The 17,096-nt window shown below is 44.0% G+C and overlaps 1 pseudogene across 1 annotated transcript; it reads right to left on the reverse strand.

Annotated features, from left to right (window-relative positions):
- Nucleotides 1–2,670: 2,670 nt before the first annotated feature.
- On the reverse strand, nt 2,671–4,474 carry LOC308425581 (ADP/ATP translocase 2-like; annotated as a pseudogene). The gene is made up of 2 exons: nt 4,072–4,474; nt 2,671–3,129 (listed from the first exon to the last, which is right to left on the reverse strand). The product of its transcript is annotated as an ADP/ATP translocase 2-like (transcript).
- Nucleotides 4,475–17,096: the final 12,622 nt, after the last annotated feature.

Consider the following 17,096-nt stretch of genomic DNA (forward strand, 5'->3'; position numbering starts at 1 on the left):
CCCAAAAAGAAAAGAGAAATCTTTGCCCTGGGTTAGCATTGTTCATACAAAACTCTGGGGCAGAAAGAGGCCTGTGCCAGTTCTGGGGTCTTTGCCAGTCATTGGCCTCCGTGTGCTGATTCCAGAAGCTTTTGGCTCATTTGACCATCTTTTCGTTCTTTATTTTACAGCCTTTCCATAGTAACGAATAGAATTTTGCCCCTGTGGCTTGACAAATTTAAATGCGTTCTCATCTCAGAAGAAATAACTAAATTACATTCAATTGGTAGGTGGTCTTGGTTGTGGCAGAGGTTTAAGGTATAACTCTCTGGGTTCCATTTTTCTTGCTCTTAGGCTGCACAGACCCTGTCTTGGGTGCACGTAGGAGCTGTACTTCTTGTAAGACAATGAGGAGTCTAAGACCCCAGTGTTGCCTGGCTCCATCGTAGTGAACTTTTAGCTGTATACAGAGCCGATGGGAACCCCAAAGAAGTCAATAGGCACTTTGGCTACCCCTTGGAAAGATGATTCCCGAGATAGAAGCATGCATGCCTTAAGCACCTCACCCAAAGATGCTTCCAGTAAGCACTGCTGGCGGAGTGAAGGCCTACTCAGCATTCCTTGCTTTGGAGGGCAGAGGGCTTCCTTAGGTCGAGACCTGTGCAGCAATACATCCAGGCCCTCTGTCTCCACTCACATCTTTTAGTGGTGCTCTTGCCAGCCAACCTCTGTTCCACACTTCTTATTCTCAGATACCTGAGCTAAGTTAGGTTGGGGAAGCAAGGTGGCTGTGCCTCTCAATGCCTCAGTGGGATGGCTAAGGTAGACTTAGACACCATCTCTATGGTAACTAGACCAGGGTGGCAAGTAGGATCTCCCCACAGGGTCTGGACACTCTCTGCCTATAAAAAGATCTGGGGGATTATGGGAGTAAAACTGGGAGCAGGGTCTCTTGGTACACCTTAGAAAACTCTTCTAGCACGTCCTTTGGATTGCTGTGTGTTAGACACTTTTTGTTGTGCTTGTGGTATTTTATTTAACCTGTTATTCTGCTGTGATTCTAAAGGTTCTAAGACTTGGGATTTTGTTTCTTAAGCATATGGGTAGTTGGGTTTAGCAAAATCACTCAGTGGGTAGCTATGCTTTATGTACCAGCCCGGAAGACCAGAGTTCAGTTCACCCTAACCCAGTGTTGTGGTTGCTTCCTATTAGTGTGGCAAACACCATGACCAGAAGAAATTTACTGGAGGAAAAGCTTTATTTGACTTAGATTTTCAGGTCACAGTTTATCACTGAGAGAATAGGAACTCAAGCAGGAGTTTTAAGCAGAAACCAAGGAGGTATCCCGCTTGGCTGCTGCTTCACCAGCTCAGGTTTCCTATAGAACTGTCTTATCACTGTAGGACCAGCACTCATATCAAGTAATAATGAAGAAAATGTCCCCCACTGACATGCCCACTAGTCAGTCCTATCTAGACAGCTGAGGATCTCTTGACAAATGACTGCAGATCACGAAAATGATCAATATTCATAGCCCTGTTGAGTTTTGGAGTGGGCTAGCTTCCAGCAATCTTGATTTGTAAGTTGAAGCACACAGCAACTGTAACATACCAAGGAACAGATCATTCTAATACATTGAGCATGTCAGCATTCGTTAAGAAGTGTGTGTGTGTGTGTGTGTGTGTGTGTGAAAGAGAAAGAGAGAGAGAGAGACAGAAAGAGAGAGAGAGGGGGACTTGAATGTAAATTTGAATATATATGCATATACAACATATATATGTATACATACATGTGTGACTGGAATGTAAATTTGAATATATATATATAACATATATGTATACACACATAAGTGTGTTTATGTGTGTGTATAAACCTCATGTGGACACATTCAGAAGAGACCGGAGTGATTATTCTTCGTCTAATCACACCTTCCTAAACAACATCCATTCACCAGTAGGGTAGGGTGTGAGATACGTATTGCTGGAAGGAACCATCTGCTGCTAGATTTGATGATTTGATTGTCTGGCTATTTTGCTATATAACCACTAGACCCAAAACTCTAGCAAGCCTATTATTTAGATAACTTACCCAGTAACTCCCCTCAGCATCAAGCTTAAAAGAAGAGCACAAGCCATGGGTAAACACCATCACTAACTTTCATGGGGAGGTGATAAAGCGTTTTCAAATCAACATGTGTGTCTCATGTTAGGGCTACTATAGTTATGATGAGACACCTTTACCAAAGAAAACTAGGAAGGAAAGGGTTTATTTGCCTTATACTACCATATCCATAGACCATCACTGAAGGAAGTCAGGACAGGAACCCAAAGTGGGCTAGAACCTGGAGGCAGGAGCTGAAGCAGAGGCCATGGAGGGATGCTGCTTACTGGCTTGCTCCCTATGGCTTGCTTGGCCTGCTTTTTTTTGGGGGGGGGGGTGGAATTTGGATATATTTTTTTAATTTTTTATTATCAGAAGTGACTGAAATAAAAAATATAATTGAGTCCCATCATTATTGTCATTATGAGAATGGCTTTAAGAAAATACTGGTCAGATGAATATTACTGTTTCACACTTTTCAACTGGTAGGTCTGTTGATAACAGACAAGCCCAGAGAATCTGTCCAGAATGTTCAAGAATATGGTATACTATACGGCATGCCTGTTCTTGGGCAGAACATATAGGACAAAATTATGTTTTGTCCTTGATCTCATCATACAAGACAAGCACAAAGGCACCACCCATGCTTCTGAGAAAGTTGGACCATGGACTCTTGAAAAAAGCCTTGCTTCCTTCATTGCCAGCGATCTTCTGCCTGCTGTCAAACGTGCCTTGTATACATGATACCAGTTCCTCTGTGCCCAGACTGCAACACCATACAACATTGAACCATGTCAAAAGGGTAAGAAGTTAGGCCAGCAACAGCAGTGACAGACTGTGAAGCCATCTAGCTGATGGAGATGTGAGTATTCTTGGGATCTGGGAGCATCCCTTTGCATTGTCATGGATACCAAGGTTGGCAGCTCAGTAGATGATGATGCCCTGTAGTGATACATTAAAGCCTTGGTACAGGCCCTTAATCCAATCAGATTTGTAGATCTTTACCAGGCAGTCACCAAAGCCTTTCAACTGCAGCTTTGCCCATATCAGCTGCTAGACCAGTACAGGCAAAAATCAAGAAGGCATGTAGGTTGATGTCAAGGTGATACAAGATTGGACAGTAGAGAGTGGGCAGGAATAAAGATTTTGGAAAAGCAGAAAAAGAGGAGAAAGCAGGTGATTCAGGAGTAGGCAACATGGAAGCAGACATGGATATTTCTCCCAGCATATGGATAAGGTTGTTATGATTATTTCTAAGGGTTTCTATGGGTCAATTTATCTTATCTAGGTGGTCAGTTTATATCTTTGTTAACTGGTTGTAAGCTTATTGTGTAGAGGGATTGTGGATTGAGAATTTAACATATAAACCTGTTTGATACGTTGCTGATTGTTGAGTCACGACTTTACCTGGCTGTAAAGGACAGTGTGTGAAAGCAATGGCTGAGATATAGCTGGAGCGTGGAGTTCCAGCTCTGTTGCCCGAGAGGTGAGGGCATGTGGTACTCATGAAATAGATGTGTGTGTTTGTGTGTGTGTGTGTGTGTGAGAGAGAGAGAGAGAGAGAGAGAGAGAGAGAGAGAGAGAGAGAGAGAGAGAGAGAGAGAGAGAAGGGGAGGGGAGGGGAGGGGAGGGGAGGGGAGGGGAGGGGAGGGGAGGGGAGGGGAGGGGAGGGAAGGGAAGGGAAGGGAAGGGAAGGGAAGGGAAGGGAAGGGAAGGGAAGGGAAGGGAAGAGAAGAGAGGGGTGAGGAGGCTTAACAACAACAAGCCACAGGGAAGTGAGTGAAAACATTCTGGGGTAGTTGTGGACCGCCTGGGACAAAAGCAGCCAGGGCGGGTGGAGTGGACCGCCTAGGTCAAAAGAGACCCATGTCTGTGAATACTTAGAGGCTGCGTGGAGCTGCTAAGATACAGATACCTCATGTGGCCCTATGGTTGCCCTCATTAGCTTGGGATAAAAGGCTAGCTACTTTTCATATAGTTTTTAATTTTTACCGCAACAGGGTACACAAAGCACAAGGATGTGGCCCCAGCGGCATCACCTGATGCCAGGTTCCCTACAAAGTATCACCAAAACTGGGCCCCTTGCCCACGCCACCCAGAAAGATCTGCTTGTATTTATCTTTGAAGGTAAGATTGAGAGCCTGGGTGGAGATGTATCTGATGACTTGGCCAGGTTACCACACCAGAAGGACAGGACTCCCTGTTCCTTGGGGAAACGAACCACGCGGTCTATAAAGCCCGTGTATTGCTTTTCTGCCGTGATTTGCCTGCTGGGAAGCTGCACCTGCAGCAGCAGCTTGACCCGCTCAATGGGCGCTACCGCCATCTTGGAGATGGTCGCGGCCACTCCACTGACCAAGAAGTCCTTGGCGAAGGACGCAGCGGCATCTGTCATGTTGAAAGCAAAAAGGAAGAGGCAGAGGAATGTGAGGCAGGATTGGGTTTACAACAACCTGCTTTGACTCCCCGGTCTCTGGGTCAGCCTGCTTTTTTTTATAGAACCCAGGATCACCAGCTGAGGGATGGCTCCACCCATAACAGCCTGGCCCTCCCCCAGAAAATGCCTTACAGGTCTGCCAGAGGCATTTTCTCAATTGAGGTTCCCTGTTTTTGAATGACTATCGCTGTGTCAAGGTGACATAAAACAATCCACCTCAGTGTGTCCTACCCTCTCAAGCTTCCTAATACAAAAATCCTAGTCACAGAATTGTTATCCTAATGTGAGCAGCCCACCTCGTGCAAAACATTTGTCGTTAACACATAGGAATGCAAATCAAATTATCTTTTAGTTTCCCAAGAGAAAGAGTGTGTTTCACCCAAGAACGCTCAGATTTCATTAAATAAGCAAAGGCACTATTGAATCCAAAGTTGAAAGTGTCTGCCATGATGAAATGTTCTTATTTCTCCCCCTTGAGTTTGGAATGTTGTAAGCATAGAGTTCCCACACATCCTGCTTTCGGTGGGTCACCCGGTCAGGACGGATCAAACAGCGGGGCTGCAGTTAAAAGTACCTCTTTCTGCGAATGCACTTAATTCATAGGTTTTTCTCCTTCCATGGAGAACACAATAGTTTCCCTAGACTAGGGAAAAAAAAATACATCACCCACACAGAAGATCTGTGTTCAACTTCAAACTTACATTCCGGTCACGTGACCCAGTCTCTCATTGAGTACTGGCCCACGTCGGTCCTCCAGGCTTCCAACCCTAAAGAGAGTGCCTGGACTTAGCTGGATTTATTTTACATGTAAGCTGATTATATGGAAGCCGTTTTAGCTTAGGTAATATCAAAATCCGCAGGAGAAAACATGATTTGTTTTTCTCTTTAAAAAATGAGTACATAAAAGTTAGGCATGGTTGTGCAAGCCTGCCATCCCCAGCACTCATGAGCCTGAAGCAGTACTCTCATGAGATTCCCCCCACCCCCACGCCTAGGCTACATAGATCTCAGCTCAAACAGAAAAAAAAACTACACAGTGCAGAAAACTGGTCTATGCTGAGTGACACACAAACGTGTGTTAGCTGAATTACAGTAAAGTAAAAATGTTTTGTGTGAAGAAAAAATGAAATTAAAATGTTTTGTGTGTAGAAAAAAATCAAATCAAATACGTAAAAAATAGATTAAAAAGCAAGAATTTCGGTAAAAATACTCTTGGCCATCAAATGGCTAAGTGCCCTCTGGTGGCGTATGTTGGAATTGCATCAGAATTTCCTTGACCGATTTGGAAACGGGCACCAAGATGCTGTCTAGGATGTATATTAAAGTTCATGCGCTGTTTCCACAGCAAGAGACTTTTGACTGCGTGGTTGTATTAGTTTTCTTTTCTGTTGCTGTGACAAAACACTAACCAGAAGCAACTTGGGCAGGAAAGGGTTTATTTCGTCTTACAACTTCTAGTCGGCCATAAAGGGGAGTCAGGGCTGGAACTCAAAGCAGAAACCTGAAGGCTAGAACTGATGTAGAGCCCGAGAGACCCCTTTGCTTACTAGCTTGCTCCCCATGGCTTTCGCAGCCAGGGTTACCTGCCTAGGGGTGGCACCACCCACATTGGACTGGGCCCTCCCGCATCAGCCAACAATCAAGAAGACGCTCCCACAGAAAAGTCCACATTTTTTTTTTCCAGTTGAGATTCCCTCTCCTCAAGTGACCTTGGAGTCTGTCAAGCTGACAAACAGCCGAAGAGCTCAGTGGTTCTCTCTTGGGTCCATTTGGTCTATAGAGAGAACTAGTTTTTCTTGTGGTTCTCATTTTCTTATACTGGGTCTCTCATTTCAGAGTGCCTCCGGAGATATCCCAGCCTTGTGCACAGGCATCTTGTCTGTGCTTTCTTGCACGGCTGTATGCCTCTCATAGTTCAAGCCGAAAAGGCCTGCCTTAGGGCTTCTGTTGCTGTGATGATCTGCCATGGCCAACAACAACTTTGGAAACGAAGGGTTTGTTTGGTTTAGTCTTTCACATCACAGTTCATCACTGAGGGCAGTCAGGGCAGGGACTCCAACAGGGCAGGAACCTGGAGGCAGGAGCTGGTGCAGAGGCCATGGAGGGGAGCTGCTTACTGGCTTGCTCTCCATAACTTGCTCAGCCTGCTTTCTTATAAGATCCAGAACCACCAGTCCAGGGATGGCACCACCCACAGGGAGCTGAGTCTACCCACATCAATAATCAAGAAAATGCACCATGGACTAATATAGTGACATTTACTGTATTGATAACCCTTATTTCCCAAATGACTCCTAGCTTGTGTTGGATTGCATAAAATCACCATAACACTCTTCAGTAGCAGTAGTCCACAGACAAGCAGCTGTGATGTACATCGAAGAGAGAGAAGGCTCTAGAAAGAGACCCTGACCTTTAACTTGCATGAGGACTTCCCTACAAATGAGCAGGGTCACCTCTCGCTCTCACATCCACAAGGTCACCTTTGGGTCACCCTTACAACATGTCTGTCTGCTACTCCAACATGCAGAATGGAATCTGAACATAGCAGCTGGTGTGTGCTCACATGATGTATGTGGTTTAGCTTTCACTGAAAACAATAGCAAGCCTCCACACAAACCCATTTCTGATATCCCAATCATGTAAAGGGTGATGAGAACAGTGGGGTTCTGAGCTCCCTGGACCCCATCCCTTGCCCGCATACTCATGGCCACGGGAAGGGTGGCTTGAACATATAAAGAAGTTAAGTGTACTATGAAGTATGTCCTTGGTACCCAAGGACATGCAGCTCCAGTGCAGTCCAGGGTGTCAGCACAGGCAGGCTTCCCCTGAATGTGGGCACTTGAATTTGTGAGGCCATGATGTACTGAGGGAAACCGGAGAACAGGATAAAGTGGAGTGGGTTCAGCACCATGTTGAGGAACTAAAGGGCTTTGGGAAGATGGCAGCTCTCTCTCTCTCTCTCTCTCTCTCTCTCTCTCTCTCTCTCTCTGTGTGTGTGTGTGTGTGTGTGTGTGTGTGTGTGTGTGTGTGTGTATGTGTGCGTGTGTGATTGATGTGAATGCTCACACAGGCTTCTCCTGAAAGGAGTAGGGAATAAGACAGAGGCGTCTGGGGTGAGCAAGAGCTGAGTCAAGAGTCAAGGACAGAAGTTCCCCCAGCACATCCTGTTCATTTGTCTTCCTCTGTCCTTTTCCTTCTCACTTTACAACCAGGAGTGGGGTCTTCACACCTGTGCATGTCTACAGGGAACATTCTGGAAGGCAGCTTGGGGCACACACTCCAGCACTGGGTTATTCTGTAGACACAGTAAATGCTGGCTTTGTGCTTGTTTGTTTCAACCACGTGGAGGTCAGAGACCTTATTGGTGAATATAGCAAAAATTGCCAGGCAATCGTGACAACTGGTACTCCAAAACAAACTTTATGTATTTATGTGTTTACCTTACATCCATAAACTGAATATTCCTATGCTGACTTTCCCTATTTAGTTGTACAAAACTCCAGCTGACAATAAATAAGCAAATATTATGTTGAAAATAGCAAAAACAACAATAAAACATCCACAAAAGTTATGGTGAGAACTTCTCAAAAGTCCATAAATCCCAGGTCAACAGTAGGCCTGAGGTTGTGTTTGTAGTTCATTAAAAACAAAAATAAAAATAAAAAGTCTGAGGAAAATCAGCAGAAGTTATAAATCCTAAAGTTCTAAATAACAACAACAAAGAAAAGGAAAGAAAGCATGATTTCACTCCTTTTTAAAGCAGGGTGGGTTTTCCTTTGGGAGCAATGGTCACAGAGATAACACTGGTGGCATCTGCAGGGGACAATAAGACTTCCTCCCATTGTCGAGGTTCATCTGCAGAGCAGGTGTTGGCAGCCCCCGAGTTATCCAAGACAGTGTGGAGTGGAGGTGACAGTGTGGCTGTCACAGAAGAACCCTGCAACCCACACAGACCACCACATGGAGGGCTCTTCTGAGTGGGACATCCTTGGGACATCTGCAGAGGCATGGCTACCTGGAATGTCATCTCATGGTGGCTAGTGCCAGTCCAGCCCTGGATAATGCCTGGGCTGTGCAGAGAGGGAAGGTGGCATGTGAAGCCATGGCAGTACCATGGTGACAGTGACCATCCGAGGAGCACTGGGCATACAGACATGTTCTGAAGGATCTCAGTTTAGCACATCTCCGGCATTGCAGATCTGCTAGTTTTAATGTGGTGTGTATAATTCATGAATGATACTCATGCATTCATCCATACTAAGGTAGGAGTCTTTCATCTGCTGTGCAAACCAAATAAGATTTGAGTTTTCATTGGACGCACACTGTTCAGTGTGTGCTCTGCTTCATGTCCTGCAGGCTGTGTGCACCTCACATTCTGAGCTCAGCGTTTTCCATCCAATATGCATGTGTTTCGGGGCGATGTTGACCTGTACATCGAAGGGTTCAGTCTATCTAGGCAGCCTCGCCTCTGCTGAAAGATAACTTCGTCATTGGGCATTTTCCTCTGAATGTGACCTCAGACTTCCTTCTCCTGGCCCCCAGGCTGCTTTCCGAAGAGCCTCTATCTTTGTCACTGACATCCCACACAGTAGCCATCATAGAAGGTAGCCTAATTTTGTCTGTACAGGTATAGTGGGATACCTGGGGAATAAGGGGCACGTCTCTGAGCCTGCAGATATCGCCCTGACAGGACTAGATATGGCAGTCACCTGAGTTTGTAGCTCAGCATCGATGGAGTTTGCAATGGGAGGGTTTCAGCTATTTTTTTTTTTTTTTTTTTTTTTTTGTCAAGGAATAGGTAACATTTCCTCCTTTGTTTTCTAGACAGGGTCTCCGATGTTTCAGGCTGGAATTAAACTTGCTGTGTAGTTGTAGATAACCTTGAGATCTCTGGTTCTTCTTCTTCTACCTTCAGTGTGCTGAGACTACAGGTGTCAGCCAATCTTTCTGTTTTATGCGAATGGAGATCAAACCCAGAGTCCCCTGGCAGGTTCTCTACTAGCCAAATTGTATCTGAAGCCTTGCTAGCATTTCTCCATCTACAGCCACACAGTTTATATTAGAACCAACTGGCTCTGTCCCACCTTGAAGCCAGACAAATGTGACATCAACATCAGAGAAGGGACACAGCCTTGTTTCTCAGGAACTACATTTTCTGTCACAGGAGATGGCAAGATTGTCCCAATATTAACCTTCAAGAAAATATCAGAAACTTTGTACACCAAGTAAGCTTGAAGAAGCCATATGTAAGTCTGTTTTATAATTCTTTCTCTCTCTCTCTCTCTCTCTCTCTCTCTCTCTCTCTCTCTCTCTCTCTCTCACTCATTATGACTTTGTACGTGTCATAATGCCCCTCTCGGATGCCATAGGTTGCCCAGTTAAAAATCTCAGTGCCAGATGTGAGATATCTCAACACCTTGAGGTGTTGGTGGCAGGGATCCCCCAGGCACCAATGTAGCTATTGTCTCAGTTCTCAGCTGACCCAGCAGAACGTCATGATAAGATTCTATTGCTGAGACCACCACAGACTTTGGTCACAGAACCTGGAGACATCAATCAGATAAGATACCCCCTAGGAACGCCTTCCATTCTTCCTAGCTTTCCAAGTCCCAGAAGGCAATTGCCAGATACCCAGGGAGCAATGTCATCAGCAGCGTTAGGTATCTGTGGGTCACACAAAATACAATACTGCCCAGCCTGACAAGGAATCTCCATGGAAGTAATAATGGCATGGGTATGATGGGGTGGCCAATATCTTTCTGATTAAATTTATGGCACATTAGACAGAAGGAAACACACATCTCTCATACTATAAATCTGGCTAAGAATCCAGAGCTGGCAACGTCACAGGACCTCGGGGGTGAGCACATTCTTATTTTGCTAAACAAGCATAACATCAAACTACCTTCTAAGTGTACACCTGTGTGCCCATAAGTAATTAAATGTATTTATATATACTGTATGTGTGTATGTATGTATATATGTATATATATATATATATGAATCTGTCTATTTATCAGGGAGTTTCTTATGTAACAGGCATAGTTAAAACAGACTCATCACTGGTCAAAGGGCAGAGGACAGACAAGCGGCTGTAAAATGCTCAGCCATCAATGGGAAATCTACTATATGTCACCTCTCCTTAAAGCTTGGTGAGCTTCACAGAAGCTGGTGAAGGAAGATCATAGGAGCCAGAGATCAGGTAAGATGCGATATTTCTAGACGTGACAGCCATCGCTCATGAAATCCCAAGGCTCTGGTGACTTGCGGAAGACCTGCCAGTCAGCATTCCAGTGTGGATGGGGAGAGGGTTATGAGGCTCACCCTTAGAGTTATTGACAGTTGGTGGGGACAGAGGATTTTCTTTGGGGCATGGTCATTGGTAGTTTGCTCATGTTCCCATGGGATAGATCACATATATGAAAATATGGGAAGCACAAATTGAACTCATTAGATCATTTAAAAATCAACAGACCGAGCCTTCGTAAAGGAGTACAGGCAGGGGACCTGAGAGGAGTTGAAATGCCTAGTAATGAGTGTGCAGAATTATATTGAATGCATATATGTATTTCTCAAAGAATAAATAATTATTACTAATTTTTCTATTCAAGAACTAACCCCTCTGGTCATTAGGACTCTTCATGACAAAACACATTGTGTTTACATCTGTGTTACTATTTTTAGGGACATACTTTATCATGTGTATATAGATTACTGTAATGTTAGCTAGACATGGTACCTACTTAATACAGCCACCCATATATGCATAATAAAACAATAAAGCTATTGAACCCAGTCGTTTAAAACCACACACGTGTCTCTACAAACTCTTATTACTGTATCTAAATGAGATTTTTCTCATTTATTATTGCATAGAAATCACAAAAGTAGTTTTTAAATTATTTTGGACTCTTTAGAGTTCTTTAAACAATTATATATTTATTTCCCTTTCCATCACACAGATAAAACTGCTTTGTAGAAGATACCTAGCATTTTTTTCCAGGCTTCATAGCTTAGGTTGGCTCATCTTGTACTCCTGATTTACAATATAAATATTAGAGAAATTTAGAGAAACCCTGTGCTATGTCAGGTACAACTAATTGAGGCTAAGTTAACTCAGACAAGAGGAGCTGGATGTAGGTACCAGGGAGCAAACAAGACCAGTCCAGGGCCCTGTATAAGGAATCCTCAGTTTGGTCAGTCATTATTGGGGCTCAAAACCACTGCAAACTATCTTGGCTCCCTGTTCCCCTTTGCTGTTTCCTGTGACCCTGCCTCTACCCTTGCTACTCCCTACTGTGTCCTGCATGAGAAGAGAGGGCATCCTTGGGTCTGAGATATTCCCTGCAGATGACCTTGCTTGGGTCTCCCCGTTATTGTGACTGCTGAGTGCACTTTCTCTGAAAATTCCTTTCAGATTATAGAAGCAGAAGGCTTCAAAGACCCTGTGAGCCTCTGCTCCCTAACATGATGGAGAGTGAGATTAGTTTCTATTTCAAGCCCCATTTTATGTTGCCTGTATTTAACAAGCACAAACCAGAGCCAGAATAAGGCAATTTCCTGTTATTCAAAACAACTCAAGATGTTCTAAAACTTGACCTCAAGAAAAATTCCTAAAGAGATATCACATTAAAATAAGGTAACTGAACATGTAGTCTCTAATAAAACCAAGAAAAAACAGAAGGTCGAAACCAAACACATAAAAACCAGTTCCGTCCAGGAGTATCTTGGCTGGAAGATTTATAAGAGCACTGGGTATCAATGAATTGGTTGCTGCATCCTGACATTCTTGGGCTGTGGTTCTATGATTTCCCCTTCTCCTGGTCACAACTATTGGAAGGAATAGTTTTACAGGGCCTATGTCTTTGCTCAGTCCTTGTGTCTTTATAGAAGCTCCGAGGTTTGGACTGTGAGTTAATATGCGTATATGGATGCTGTGTAACCACAGTGGGTGGTGTGTGTAAGCTCCAGCCATGGGGCCATGTGTCAGGATTTTGTAGAAACATGTATGATGTGTTTGGACCTATCATTGGGATCCAGGTGGCTGTGTAATTATCAGTAAGTACCTGAGTGACCAGCACTCACTGCCAGTCTCTGACCCAAGACCCAAGTGGAGTCTCCTATGTGAACACCACCCAAACTCCACCTGACATTTATTGATAGGATGGAGGAGTGGGCTCAGAAGCAGATGTCCTCTCTGGGCTCGGTGATGAACTCCTGTGCCCTGCTGTTTTTGCTCTCTGTCTTTGCTGTCATAGAGCGAGCCTTGGGCAGCCCACTTCAGATGTGGAGAGACTGTGGATGCTCTGATTGTCTTCAGAACCAAACACATTTCTCAACCCTCATCTTTTAAGCCAGAGACCAAGAACTGACTATAGACGGAGCAAAGATCAACACGCATATACTTGTTCTTCATGTAGCTAAATGACTTGAGATTATTTAGAAATATTTGTACTTGGGATATAGTTTTGTGTGCGTTGGGTCATTTGAGAATGTGTCACACTTCCACAAGAGGCATTTCAGGATTGTCTATTTGACCACTGTGAGAAGGCTTAAAACACGTTAGTCCCCAGTCTCCGTGTTTCCTCCTTTCTCTTCTTGCCAGTGATGAGGGGTTTTACCATCCTTCCCAGGTACCCACTAAAGCATCTGACCTACTAATGCAGTCAGGCCTCTGCTCCTTTGCTGGACAACACAAGAAGGGAGATGCAGAGTCACCCTCACCCCAGCAGGGAGGGTATGGCCCTGGACCACTACTCTCTGTTACACAACTTCCTGCTCTCCCTCTTTAGGTATGGTTCTGACTGCCAAGCCTCCTTTTGAAACTCCCTGTGGTCTTCACAGGGTAACTTTTTTCACAGACGTCTGGTCTAATACACTACCTGGCTTCTTCCTCCATCTTTCTTTATCCCTCTCCTGGGACTCTGGATTCTGCTTTCTGCTCAGCCTTTTAGACGGCATCCAAACAATCATTATTCTCCTCCATTCATCTACAGAGCAAATAGTCTCCTTTCTGGAAATATACCTTACAGTGACCACTGAGCAACGTTCCCACCAGCTGCCATTCGCAAAACCCCAGATTTCTCATAAACCAAAGGCAGAATGTGTCTCCAAAAATGCAAATTTCAGGGCTTCTTCATAGCATGTGTTGGTCAGAAGGACACAGCAAACATGGGAAATTTAACAATTACGGGGCATTAAAATCTGAGGACTATGTGGTTATTAATTATTGCTGCACAAGAAAAATTCAACAGAAGCCCCCAAATAAGCCAGTCTATACACCAGGGACCTTTGGACACTGCCTTAAAGTTTTCATTGCCATGATGAAACGCCATGAGGACAGCAACAGGAAAGAAAGGTATATTTCACTCACACTTCTACGTCATGGTCCATCAATGGAAGTCAGGGCAGGAAGACAAGGTGGAAACCTGGAGGCAAGAGCTGAAGCAAAGGTCGTGGAGGAATACTGCTTACTGACTTGCTCCCCATGGCTTGTTCCGCTTGCTATTTAAAAAAATAATACACCTCAGAATCACCTGTCTAAGGGTGGTGCTAGCCATGATCTACCAAGGAAATGCCCTCTGCTCTTTGTCTACAGGCCTATTTCTTTTTAATTATTTTCTGTGTAGGGGTGTTTCGTCTGCATGTATGTCTGTACCCATACCCATGAACACTAGAGGAGGGCATCTGAGGAGGGACCAGAGTTACAAATGGCCATGAGCTGCCCTGAGGGACCTCTTCAAACACAGCCAGTGCTTGCAATCACTGAGCTGCCTGTCCACTGCTATCTCAGAGAGACATTTTCTCAATTAATGTTTTCTCCTCTCACACACATATATGGACTTTGGTCCCATGGGGTTTAATACATAATTTGCAATTTTCTTCAGTGGTGGCAAGTCCAGGTGTCTATGCATTCTGTGTTAGAGGCTGAGAACTTGTTGCTGACATTCCCTTTTATCTGTCTTACCACACTTACTATTTGAAATATCACAGAATCAAAATGGCCCAATCTAACGTGCGTAGTCTGTGGGGAAGTTGGAATTGCAAGATAGGATTTTTTTTTTCCCCAAGTTTCTCAGATGCTCTGGCCTGAAGCCCAGGATAGAAGGAAATGCAGGCGCCAAAAGTATGAATTGTAGAGACATGGTGTCACCTAAGGACGCTCACCATAGATCCTGAATCACATGTCCTGGATGCTGCTGGCATTGACCATGATGCTAATAGAGGGAAGGCCAGCTCCTCTTTGCAGAACCTTAGGAGCTTGACCATATACTCAACACTATCCTGAAAAGTTTCTCTGCTCCAAACCCTCGAGAAGGAAAAGATGCACTCTTGTACTTTCCAAACACCTATTATCTACCATTTTGTTTTATTTCAGGTGTGCATGTTTTTTTTGTGCAGGTATGGTATGTGTACATGAGTTGTGGGTGTGTATGTGTAACATGTATGCCTGATGTATGCACTGTGTGGTGTGTATGTGTATGATGTGTGTACTGTGTATGTGTATAGTGTGCATGTGTGTATTTGATGTGTGTAGTGCATATATATGTATGTGTGGTATGTATATTTCTAATGTGTATACTGTGTATGTTATAGTGTGCTTATGTGTGTCTGAAGTGTGTAGTGTATATGTATATATATGTGGTGTGTATGTGTGTGTAATATGTGGCATTGTGGTGTGTGTATCTGAATGTTTGTGTGTGTGTATGTGTGTGTGTGTGTGTGTGTGTGTGTGTAGGATATTGCACAAGTCAAGTACTCTATTTGTGAGCTATATCCCCATTCCTATCCATTTTATTATAATGACAAAATAGTATTTCCTTAGTTAAAATAATAAATTATGACTAGCTCAGCACTCTACCTTTTCCTAGTTCTATTTCCCAATATCAATATCACTGTATCAGAATAACTACATTCAATTCAGAATTCCGACAATAAACAACAAACTGGAATATCTTGCTCCTGTTCTGTGCTTGAGTTTTCTATTGAAGGCAGATGCACTTGAGTGTTGGGAACAGGCCCCACAATGCCTCCAAAGACTCAGAGTCAAGGGCACCATGAAGCACCTGGAGATGCTCGGTGCAGAAAACCACTTCCAGGGACATCTGGAAGAACATGTGGCAGTGACAGCGAGCTTGCCAAAACTTTGATGTCAAGGCTCACAGCCAGGATCTGTCCAACATCTAAGGGTCGCACTATGTGTGCAGGTGAATTTTAAGAAGCTACATTTTAGGGAGACATTTGAATTAGGAAAGAGAGACTGCATAAATTCTGGATGATAAAAGGCCAGATCTTTTTTCTCTTTATTTTCATAATTTTTATTAGATACTCTCTATTTACATTTGAGATGTTATCCCTTTCCACATCCCCACTCCCATCCTTTTCCCCCTCCATTTGCCTTCACAAAGGTGCACTCCCTCCTAATCACCCTCTCCACCCCATTGCCTTGGCATTCCCCTACATTGGGAATTTTCCCTGGGCCAGAAGCTTCTTCTCACATTGATGCCAGACACTGCTATCTTCAGCTACATATGCAGCTGAATCAATAGGTCTCTCTAAATGTGTGCACAAAGGTTGGTGTTTTAGTTTCTGGGAGTTTTGGAGGGTTTGGTTGGTTGATAATGTTGTTCTGCATGAGGTTACAACCCTTCTCAGTTCCTTAGGTCCTTTCTTTAGCACCCTCATTGGGGTCCCCAAGTTCAATCCAATGGTTAGCTGCAAGCATCCTCAGCTATATCTATATGACTCTAACATAGTTCCTGAGGGGGCATATCTGTCTGGTTTCTGTCAGCAAGTACTTTTTGGGATCAACTATAGTGCTTGGATTTGGTGGCTGCATATGTGAATCCCAAGGTGAGGCAGCTTCTAAGTGATTTTTGATTCAATCCCTGTTTTTCTATTTGACCTTGTATTTTCTCCCATGAGTGTTTTGTTCTCCCTTCTAAGGAGGACTATGGCATCCCTATCTTGGCTTTTCTTATTTTTGAGCTCCATAATGTCTATGAATTGTTTCTTGGCTATTCAGAGCTTTCTAGGGCTAGTATCTGCTTATCAGTTAGTGCATACCATGTGTGTTTTTTTGTGACTGGGTTACCTCACTCAGGATGATAGTCTCTAGTTCCATCCATTTACCTAGGAATTTCATGAAGTCATTGTTTCTAATAGCTGAGTAGTATTCCATTGTGCAAATGTACCACACTTTCTGTCCATTCCTCTGTTGAAGGACATCTGGGTTCTTTCCAGCTTCTGGCTATCATAAATAAGGATGCTATTAACATGGTGGATCATGTGTCCTTGTTATATGTTGGAGCATCTTTGGGGTATATGCCCATGAGTGGAATAGCTGGGTTTTCAGGTAGTACTATGTCCACTTTTCTGAGGAATCGCCAGACTGATTTTCAGAGTGGTTGCACCAGCTTAGAACCCCACCAACAGTGAAGGAGTGTTCAAAAGGCCAGATCTTGATGTAGGTCCTAGTGAGGTGACAAGGCTGACTGTCTTGAATGTGGATCATGAGCTATCACAATGTGGCTGAGTAGGAGAGATTCCCACAGAGCTGTGCTGTATAGCTCATGATTTC

Source organism: Micromys minutus (genome assembly GCF_963924665.1).
Source record: "Micromys minutus genome assembly, chromosome: 1".
Classification (NCBI taxonomy): Eukaryota; Metazoa; Chordata; class Mammalia; order Rodentia; family Muridae; genus Micromys; species Micromys minutus.